At 36.8% G+C, this 11,795-nt stretch overlaps 1 non-coding gene across 1 annotated transcript; it reads right to left on the bottom strand.

The window, feature by feature from the left end:
* Positions 1–3,922: 3,922 nt before the first annotated feature.
* On the bottom strand, positions 3,923–3,994 carry Trnap-cgg (transfer RNA proline (anticodon CGG)). Its single transcript has one exon. It is a non-coding gene; the product is annotated as a tRNA-Pro (tRNA).
* Positions 3,995–11,795: the final 7,801 nt, after the last annotated feature.

Consider the following 11,795-nt stretch of genomic DNA (forward strand, 5'->3'; position numbering starts at 1 on the left):
GGCTCGAAACATTAAATTTTCTGGCTATGCAGACAAAATGTAATTTGCAACTCTTGCGTAATGGTGTGGTACATTTACAGACTGAAACATAAGCTGCCCGAAACGAAGCGAGTCTACAGATCTGAATGTATTTACAACCGCTGGAAGCAAACCCGATAAAAAATATTTCAAATGAGTACACACAATAACAACAACGGTGAAAAGGGATCGAAGGTGAAAGGGTTGATATGGAACGTTCTGGAAGCCGAATGACTTAGAACATCCGCGCAAAAAGGGTCGAACTGAGTTAGCAGTTGTAAGGGTCAGATAAGTGGTATCAACTGATGCAAAAAGATTAATTATTTCTTTTTTTTTCACTCTCAACCTATAGTGAAAGCATAGAAAACATTGGTGCCGAATTTGAAGCTCTCTACACGAGGTTTGGATCGAAGTCCGCGACTGATCTCCGCAATTTCAAAGCCGCGCCAATTTCATTCACGCCATCAAAAACTTAGACAGAATTTCAAAGTCACGATAGTCTGGAATAAGTTAGTTGCGATATATGTTAGTTTAGTCACACAATACTCAGGAAACTTGTAACGCTTTTCTTCGAAATTCAGTCGCGGTTGTCCAGAAAAAGCATCGCGATAGTATAAAGTTTTTTTGCGAAAGGCAATGGCAGATAACATTGATCTTGAAATAATCTGGGAAGAAATAATCTGAATCTAAATTCAGTTTTTTATTTAAGATGTCTTACAACAATGAGCAAACTTTAGGTTTCAGAAAAAGGAAAAAGAACACAATAGAAGAACTGAAATTCCAGAATAAAAACATTCTTTTTGTCAAAGTCATAATATTTGAAGTTTATAGCAAACATGGCAACAGTCTTGTCGGTCGCGGACATTCTTACAATAGTCGCGGATATTTTTTTCTTTGGTCGCGCTGGTCTCAAATGGATCTCCTTGCAGTGGTCCAAAAGTACCAGTTTTCTGTCGCGACGGCCTGTGAAAACCAAAATTGGATCGTGATCATCAGAACCAAAAATTCAGCCCGAGCAATTTGGCTGTTTTTTTTAAATGGAGTTTTATTAAACTCATTATAAATTCAAGCTATCATGCGCTTATACTCAATCAGAGAAAATTTTGTCCTCAAATACTTGGGTCAATTTCCCGTGTCTATAAGTTTGCGATCCTAGAACGGTATTTCCAGACTTTCGCGATTGAAAAAAGGCATCTAAAATTTCGTGACAAAGTTAGCAACATAAACCGCGCAAAGTTTGCGCGGAAGTCGCGCAAACTCGCAACTTAACACTTGCAAAACTGAAACACGACTCGGGCAATATTGTTCATGGTCCCAAACGGTTCATTGAGATTCTCCTCGATTTTAAGATGCCAAAGTCAGCGTCCATGGTGTCAGTGAATTTTTTGCCGTCCCAACAGTGGTACAAAATTTACGATTTTTTTGGTCCACAAGATTGCAAACTATCTACTATCAAAGGTCTGAATATACCAAACTTCGGAAAAATTGAGCAATACCCCTTCTCCCCCGGTATGATCAACTATCCCCCGCAAGCAAATACGGCAAATCATTATAAAAGATGTTTTCAAACGCGATAAGGTGCTTGCAACGTATAATGATCGCATTCATTTGGCACACTGATTTTTTTTATATGAGTCTCGAAAGACAAATTTTTGAAAAAAAAATCTAAAATGTTTCAATTTTTTTTCGATTTTTTAATTGAGCGATCATTGCTTTGAGGTGAGCAAGTTACCAGGGTCAATTCTCTGACATCTATTTATGCTAGAAAAATCGTACGGGAGTTTTCATAGTGTGATTTTTGGTTCTCTGCGTTTGTTGGATAATCTGGCGTATAGTTTTATACACTTTTAAAAAGTTTAAATGGTTTAAACAAAATGAAAGGGGGGAGGGGAACTAATCAATTGATCCCAAATTTCGGTTCTTTTTGTGTTAACACAAACCACGAGCTTGATCTGGGCAATATAGTTCAGCGACGTCAAATAAAATGAAATAGTCTTGCAAAATTGAACATTCTCTGGTAAGGTTGAACAAATCCGAATACAACCGACCTAAGTCTAGTAAATTCACCTATGAAAAAAAAAATCTGCAAAATTCGGGCCAAACTGAACAAAATTTAACAGAATTTGAGTATTTTGATTAAACTTGTTTCCTTTTGAAGAAATTGAAAGCAGATATCAATCGACTCAAAAAGTTTTGGGTTCTTTTGGGCTCTATTCCAGTTTCCCACCGCCCTCGTAACATTACAAAATAAAAAACGGTTCAAAATTTTTTGTTTTGCAAACAGGCATTTTGCATGTAAAGAAACATTGTAAAAATGTGTTTACCTGCTCATGCTGACACATTTTGATGCAGTGTATAAAATGAAAAGATATTTTTAATAGACTTTCATAATTAGGTTTCAGAAAAAATCAAAAAAGGGAACTGGAAAAGAGCCAATTTTTGGGACGCATACAGCCGAAAAGATGCTTTTTTATAGCACAAAGTTGCAAATAGATGTATTGGTCGTAGAAAGTCGCAAAATATCTATAATGTGTCGCACAAGGTTATCGAACTATCCTTGGTCGCGCAGTGGCACAATTTTTTTGGTAAGGTGGTAATGCGAATTTGCATTTTTTTTGTGTTGCGCAAAGTTGCTAAGAAAAGAGAAAAATTTGTTGCGCAGAGTCGCAACATATCAAATTTGCACACATATTTTTGGTAGCGCAAAAGTCGAGACATACCCGGTTTGAATCGCGATAGTCTCAACACAAATTTGTTGGACTGCGCAAATTCCTGATATGTCCTTTCTGGGCCGCAACAAAATCGCGTTAGAGTGATCTAGGGGTGTGATTATCGCCTCGGGTGCGAGAGCTCCCGAGTTCAAGGCCCAGTTGTCCCCTTTATTTCAAATGGTTGTCTTTAACTATTTGGCTTTTTTCCACTTTACCCCACATTTTATTTTCATTTTTTGGAAACTGCTTTAGCGTTGACATAATTCAATGAAACTTGATATTTGAACAAACTAACAATCGTGAACAGATTTGCTCTTCATATCTTACAGGTAAAATTGTGAGTTTAGCCGTAATAACACTTAAAACTGCTATAATATAAAAAAATTGTGAAAGGTGGGAAGATTGGAAGAGCCGACCATTTTCATCCACTGCAACTCAAAAGTCTTTGCTCGCTCCTGTCATAGAGCTCAGCCTGATAACCAGGCTTGATAAAAAAATATTTTTCATACAAATTCTGATTATGAAAAAATGCTTCTCATACTATTTCATACTGTTTCATGAACTCAGAAAATCGTATGAAACGAACAAAACAATCATGTATTTAAACTATGAAAATTAATTTTAAGCAATTTTTTACACACTGAAAGTAAATGTATGGCCTTTTCTTCAAAGTTTTTATCCCCAAAAATGAATGAAAATGGTATGAGAAGCAAATTTTTTATGGTATGAAAATGTATGATAAACATTGTTTCCATACTATAAAATTGTATGAAAAAACTTTTTTTTTCATTTTTGAAACTGGTTGAAACCCTTTTTTGCATTGTTGAAACATTAATTAGTGAAAAAATTTACGAATGACTTCTGAATATTACCTTTTTTCTACAAAAAAAAAAACGTTTATCATGAAAATTCCATGCATGAAACTTGCATGATAAGCAGTTTTAATCCAAAAAAATCAGTTTTTTTTCCATAACCAGAAAGATATGTGCTAGAAGTCATTGGAATAAGTTTTAGTTATTGCTTGAATTTTGTATGATACAAACTTTTTTCATATACGCCTCATATGAAAGTGTATGACAAGCATTTTTGTATGGAATGTCAACGCGGGAACTTTTTTTAGCCGGGGTCTAAAACAGGGACGAGCCAAGACTTCTGAACAGGGTTAAATTGCTGAAGACTTAATTTCAAATAAAGGGGACAGCCGGGACTTGAACCCGGGACCTCTCGCACCCGAAGCGAGAATCATACCCCTAGACCACTGTCCCTATGAATCAAAGGATTATCATTTCGACCTGACTTTGCTCTCTTAGCCGACTAAGTTTTTTGTTTGTGAATTGTAAGCGGATTCCGCAACAAGGACGCTCTCTTTATTCTTCTTTTGTTATTCCATTTTCTTTGATCGTCCCGACAAAGTTTTAACATGTTTAAAGACTTGTCTCTGGAATCCAGGAACATACAGACACAAAACTGTGCGCCTATCCAGTGCACAGTTTGGCCTCGTAATGGCTTTCAAACTCTAATATTAGTACTAATATTCACTTTTTTTATCATATAAAATTAGCAGAATTATTTTTCTGTCAATAACGCACGATAATTCACCATTTTATAGGTAGTTTTTTTTTCTGTTGTTGGAATAGTCAAGGAAGGGTTTCACAGAAAAAATTTAGGCTCTTCTTCCTCAGCCCCACCAACCTCCTCACCGGAGGGGGATAATTTTGTTCGCATTCGCATTGTCCGGTTGTTACAAAAATTGTCATGTGATCAAATTGGGCCATTATAGAAACGATGCCTATGTGAGGATGGGGGGGGGGGAGAGAAAAAAAGAGGCAAATGTAGGACGGCAAACGGGAAAGCACTATTTTTTTTATTGCGCAGAAATTGTTTTATTTGAGTTTTTTTTTACCCTTTTTACTTCTACGCAATCGCGCAGATTAAAAAGTGCTACAAATTTATATTAGCTTTCAAAAATTACACAACCTGCTTTCTTAACTCAGTTCATAGTTAACATGGCTCTTTTCAACGCCACATTTCAAAATTTCTTTATCCATAGTTGTTTTACCTATTTTTAAGGCTAAATGTGTGATGTTACTTACAAAGTTTGGTATGAAGAACAAACTTGTTCACAATAGTTATAGTTTGATCACTATGCCAAGTTTCGTTGCATTATGAAAATGATAAGTTGGGGGTTTTTCGAAACATTTATTGAAAAACTCAAAGCTGAAGTAAAAAAAGGCACTTAAATTTTGGAACTTAGTTTCTCATTTTGGTTTCTCTTTCAATCATTTTTATATCAAAAACTAAAAAAACAACCACTCAAATCATACCAAGGCCTGTTTTTTCGTACATTATACGGACTCTGTTCAAGACTCTTTGAATACATATCTCTTGAAGTAGGCTCCTTTGAACAAAGAGATCTTTCCGAGATACTAGAAAAAACATTTCCATCACTTTTCTCCGACTTCCTCCATGGGTTAAACGACCGGCTTGTCAAACTTTTAGATTTCCTCCACGGATTGAAAGTCCTTTTGGATATCTTTTCTGCTTTTCTCCAGGGATTAAATCGCTTCGCTGTTGCAGGCGTTGATGATGATAACCTTCCTGTCTTCAAGTTTCTTCTTTTAGCCGTTTTCTCTGACCTTTTCTTGCTCTTGTTTCGTTTACAAGGTGTTCGCTTCTTATTAGCGTTAACCTTTTTGACATTTTTTGTCTTCTTCTTACCAATTTGGGTTGTTTCGCCAATTAAATCTGTGGTTTTGAACCTGTATGGCGGAGCTACTGGTCTTGCAATATTGGGTTTGGTTCTGAGTTCTTGCGACGCTTGAGCCGATTGAGTTGCTTCTCGTTTCTCTCGCATTGCACAACTCGATCCCATACAATTCCGAAGCAGTTGATCCGAGTTGCGAACCAGAAGTTCTTTGTTCACGCCGCTGTTTGAATTTGTTCTCGTCTCTTGCATCCATGCTTGTCGTAGTAACAGTGCTAGTGGAAAGTGAAGAAAGGCAAAAGTGATCGTTGCGAGAAGATACGATCGACAAATATACTAAAACAAGGGGAAAAACAGTTGGGAAGCAATTAAACATGAAAACTTTAAGATTATATTTCAGAATATCTAAGAATATCTAAGAATTTCAAACTTTGTTATCGTGTTTATCTCATAAACTATTTGGGCAAAAACCATTTTGTGTCAATAGCGGAAGACTAGATCTTTTCAGGCTCTTTTCCAGTGTCCCCCCTTTCAAATTCAATTTTGAAAAGTCTATTTAACGTTGTCACAATGCAATGAAATTTGACGTGGTGAACAAATCGACAATTCTGAACAGATTTGTTCTTCATACTTTACAGCGTAACATCACGCATTTAGCCGTAATTACACGTAAAACAAATAGAACACTCGGTATTTTGAAAGGGGGGAACTGGCAAGGAGCATCGGCTCTTTTTCCTCCCCCCCCCCCCCACCAGCAAAATTATACTAGTGAAGTTTTGTTCACTTTATCCAAATGTTACAAAAATTGGCATGCGAACTAATTAGGCCATGACAAACATTTTTGGTTTTCATAATTAACCTTGTTAAACCCCTCGTTACACATAAAATTGACGCTTATGTGAGGTGGGGGGGGGTTTGGTAGGAAAAACAGCCGGAGCCTCTTTTCAACTTTCGAAAAAGAGCCGATAGTGCTTGAAAAAATACTTTGTTAACTGTAATAAACTTACCATTTCTTTGAAATCAATCGATAGTTATTTTTGAATAAAATTTAAAAGGACGTGGGAGAAATTGGTACAACTCTTGGACACTTTCTTGCAAGATGGTTAATTTAAAAATGACTCCCAACTGGAAAACTCTCCGACAAAATGTCAACTCCCGCTTTTTAATTGAATTTGTTTATATTTTAAATAAATGAAATTGTTTCAGATGAGAATATTTACATCGAAACTAATTCATAATTTTGTAATTTTTTTTTTGGCTTTTTGGCTCTTTTTCCTTTTCCCCCCACCTGCAATTGTTTACTAGTAAAGTTACGGCTCTTTTCCAGTCCCCCCTTTCAAATTTAATTTTGAAAAGCGTATTTGGCTCTTTTCCAGTCCCCCCTTTCAAAATACCGAGTTTTATGTTTGTTTTACGTGTTATTACGGCTAAATGCGTGATGTTACGATGTAAAGTATGAAGAACAAATCTGTTCAAAGTTAACGATTTGTTCACCATGCCAAATTTCATTGCATTATGACACCGTTAAATAAGCTTTTCAAAATTGAATTTGAAAGGGGGGAACTGGAAAAGAGCCGTTGTCAGAATGCAATGAAATTTTGCGTGGTGAACAAATCGACAACTGTGAACAGATTTGTTCTTCATACTTTACAGCGTAACATCACGCGTTTAGCCGTAATAACACGTAAAACAAACATAAAACTCGGTATTTGAAAAGGGGGAGGGGAACTGGAAAAGAGCCGATGTTACTGTTCACATTGTTGGTTACACCATAAAAAAATTGATGCTTATTGATGAGGGGGGAGAAAAAAGGGCTCTTTTTCCTCCCCCCCCCCCCACCTCATTCAAACATGAATTTTATGGTCTAACGAGTGGGGCTCTTTTTCCTTTCCCGCCCACCTCACTCAAACATTATTTTTATGGTCTAACGAGTGGTTTTAGAAGGTTAAATATGAAGACCAAATATGATTGTCATGGCCTAATTAGTCAATTTGCACGACACTGATGTCAATTTGCATGACAATCAGACAAAGTGAACAGTAACTTCAATTATAAAATTTTGCAGATGGGGGGAAGGAAAAAGAGCCGGAAAAAGATCCAGGAAAATAAAACAGGAGACCCTGTTCAAAATGTTGTTGCATGTGGAGCAGTTGCCCTCGGTCTCTTGACCTTGAACCTCGTAGTCTCTTGATTTTTAAGGGCGGGTTTGTATTGTTAAAAATGTTGTTGCATGTGGAGCAGTTGCCCCTCGGTCTCTTGACCTTGAACCCCGTAGTCTCTTGATTTGTAAGGGCGGGTACAATCGCCATTCCCACATGGGGGCTTGCAAACGCAGTTATTATCGTATCCCTGGCCCGAAGCGTATGTACAGTTTTTGGTTACAGTCATACACCTCAGTCTCTTGACCTTGAACCCCGTAGTCTTTTAATTTGCACGGGCGGGTATGACTGGAGCTTTTCATTCCGCAAATAGGAAGCTGTTAGGATCTAGACACGTAGAGGGTCACTTGGACGTTTGAAGCGCAGGGCTTCAACTACTCCACACCAATCAGCCCTACAGATAGCTATGAGATTGGAACCCTCAATCTTTCGATCATATTTAGCCATCCTTCATTGCAAAAGTCGTAGCCCTAGGTCCGGTCCCTTATTGCTCCAAAAAATTGTTCCAAACCCTCCGTTTCTCTTTGTTTCCTGCTAAACAGTATAAACAGGCGGTTGATAACGCAGGGTTCTCATTGAAAAGTGTCCACCGCTAATTTCCATAGCTCAGCAAAAACTATATCCACCATCTTATTTCTAGGATACTTTTGGTAGACATACCTTCGGCCCTGTTTTCCTAAGGACAAGAACAATTTCGACTCCAATCTTTTGTCTGATTCACCCCAGATGCTTCCTTTGAATAAGCGCTTCTCCTCTTCTGTCCGACGGTTTTCCTCGTCTCTCCACGCTCTGATTGCTGTAATGTTACAATCTTCTCTCTTGTTTCGTGTCGGGTCATCTTTTGTATCTACTGGTTCCGCTAGCGTTGGGTATACAGTTTTTGGTAACGCATTCTCATCCAATAGAACTTCTATCTCCATCTCCTCTTCCGCTATTACCACCTGTTGAAACCTCTGTGCCTAGTCTTCCCAGTGGTAGTGAGGATTCCTGAGCTTGATTGTGCAAGAATACGTCTAAGCCTTGGCGGCTCAATACTGTTTGTGACTGCGGCATTTGGAAGTAATCTAGTGGTCATATAACAGCGTAGCGTAGTATCAAAACCTAAAAAAGTTAACTTGATTTCATACGAACACCGTCGCCAGACTTTAGTAACATCTTCATATTTCTTGGTGATTATGAGTTGTAGCCAATGTTGAATGTTTCTACGGCCCAGTAGCCATCATATGAAATGTAAACATTCTGAGCCTCAGACAATTCTCAGCTAAAAAATGATGTAAGAACAAACTCAATTCGCTCGAAACATCAAATTTTCTAGCTATGCAGAGAAAATGTAAATTGCAACTCGTGCGTAATGATGTGGTACATTTACAGACTGAAACATAAGCTGCCCGAAACGAAGCGAGTCTACAGATCCTAATGTATTTACAACCCCTGGAAGCAAACCCGATAAAAATATTTCAAATGAGTACACACAATAACAACAACGGTGACAACGTTTGACGGCGGTATCGAAGGTGAAAGGGTTGATAAGGGACGTTTCGGAAGCCGAATGACTCGGAACAGCCACGCAAAAAGGGTCGAACTGAGTTAGTTGTTTTAAGGGTCAGACAAGTGATATCAACTGATGCAAAAAGATTAATAATTACTTTTTTTCACTCTCGTCGCAAAGAAAACACTGGAATTTTTAATCGAATATTTGTGCATTTTTTCGATTGCTTTTTTTGAATAACTTTTACCAATGTTAGTTGTTTAATTTGAGTAAATAATTTTTCTCTAAGAAAACACTGGTGCCTCTACAATTGCAAGTACAAAATATAAAAAAAACATGACTAGAAAAGTAAAAATTATTGAAGCAAAAACTAGTCTGAGTTAGCTGAATTTGAAGCTCTCTATATGAGGTTTGGATCGAAGCCCGCGACTGATCTCCGCACTTTCGAAGCCGCGCCAAATTTCATTCCCGCGATCAAAAATTTAGACAAAATTTTAAAGTGACGATAGTTTGGAAAAAGTTAGGTGCGATATATGTTATTTTAGTCACACAATAGTCAGGAAACTTGAAGCGCTTTTCTTCGAACTTCAATCGCGGTTGCCCAGAAAAAGCATCGCGATAGTGTAACATTTTTTTTTTGCGAAAGGGGAGGAGAGACTGTTCAATTGATCCCAAATTTCGGCTACCTTTGTGTTAACACAAACCACGAGCATGATCTGGGCGATAAAGTTCAGCGACGTCAAATAAAATGAAATTAGTCTTGCAAAGTTGAACTTTTTCTGGTAAGGTGGAACAAAGCCGAATAAAACCGACATAAGTCTGGTAAATTCACCTATGAAGAAAAAAATCAGGAAACTTCGGGCCAAACTGAATAAAATTTAACACAACTTGAAGAAGTCGATTAAACTTGTTTCCTTTTGAACAAATTGAAAGCAGATATTAATCGACTCAAAAAATTTTGGGCTCGTTTGGGCTCTATTCCAGTTTCCCACCGCCCTCGTAACATTACAAAATAAAAAACGGTTCGAAAAAAATTGTTTTGCAAACAAGCATTTTGCATGTTAAGAAATATTGTAAAAATTCGCTTACCTGCTCATGCTGACACATTTTGATGCAGTGTATAAAATGAAAAGATATTTTCAATAGACTTTCATAATTGGGTTTCAGAAAAAATAGAAAGAGGGAACTGGAAAAGAGCCAATTTTTGGGGCGCATACAGTCGAAGAGATGCTTTTTTATCGCGCAAAATTGCAGTGAGATGTATTGGTCGCAGAAAATTGCAAAATATCTATAATGTCTGTCGCACAAGATTATCGAAAAATCCTTGGTCGCGCAGTGGCACACATTTTTTGGTAGTGCGATTTTGAATTTTGCGCAAAGTTGCTAAGAAAAGAGAAAATTTTGTTGCGCAGAATCGCAATATATCAAAGTTGCGCACAGGTTTTTGGTAGCGCAAAGTCGAGACACCCACTGTTTGAATCGCGATAGTCGCAGCATACATTTTTTGGACCGCGCAAGGTCCTGAGGTCTTTTCTGGGCCGCAACAAAATCGCCGCAACGTTAGAGTGATCTAGGGTTATGATTGTCGCCTCGGGTGCGAGAGCTCCAGAATTCAAGGCCCGGATGTCCTCTTTATTTCAAATAGGTGTCTTTAACTATTTGCCTTTTTTTCCACTTTACCCCACCTTTAATTTCATTTATTGGAAACTGCTGTAGCGTTGACACAATTCAATGAAGTTTGGCTTTTGAACAAACAAACATTCGCTCTTCGCATCTTACAGATTTGCTTTCCATACCTTACAATGTAAAACTGCTTGTTTAGCCATAATAAGCTAAAAATAATAAAAAATGTGAAAAGTGGGAAGAATGGAGGAGCCGACCATTTTCATCTACTGCAACTCAAAAGTCTTTGCTCGCTCAAGTCATAGAGCTCAGCCTAATAACCAGGCTTGACAAAAAATATTTGTCATACAAATTCTGACAATGAAAAAATGCTTATCATACTATTTTATACTATTTCATGAGCTCAAAAAATAGTAAGAAACGAGCAAAATAATTGTTTATTTCATTTATGAAATTTAGTTTTCAGCAATTTTTTACACACTGGAAGTAAGCTTTTTCTTTAACCTTTTCATTCTCAAAAATATATGAAAAAGGTATGAGAAGCAATTTTGTTTATAGTATGAAACTGTATGATAAGCCTTTTTTCCATAGAATGAAATGGTATGATAACCATGTTTTCATACTATGAAGTTTTATGAAAAGCATTTTTTTTCAATTTATGAAACTGGTTGAAATCCTGTTTTTGCATTGTTGAAACTTTAAATTGTGAAAAAAATTTTGAAAGAAAATAGTGAAATTTTGAAAGAAAATTTCTACAAAGAAAAACGTTTGTCATGAAAATTCCATACATGAAAAAGACATGATAAGCATTTTAATCCAAAAAAAATTGTTTTAATCAATTTTAATTAGAAAAAAATCCAACAAAAAAATATGTACTAGAAGTCTTTGGAATAAGTTTAAATTTTTGTATGAAAACTGTATTTTTTTTATAGAAATTAAATTTTTTTTCATAGACGCCATATATGAAAGTGTATGATAAGCATTTTTTTTATGGACGTCAACGCGGGAAATTTTCTTAGCGGGTTCTAAAACAGGAACGAGCCCAGACTTTTGAGCTCGGTCAAAAGGCTAAAGGCTTAATTTCAAATAAT

Source organism: Symsagittifera roscoffensis, chromosome 5 (assembly GCF_963678635.1).
Source record: "Symsagittifera roscoffensis chromosome 5, txSymRosc1.1, whole genome shotgun sequence".
Classification (NCBI taxonomy): Eukaryota; Metazoa; Xenacoelomorpha; order Acoela; family Convolutidae; genus Symsagittifera; species Symsagittifera roscoffensis.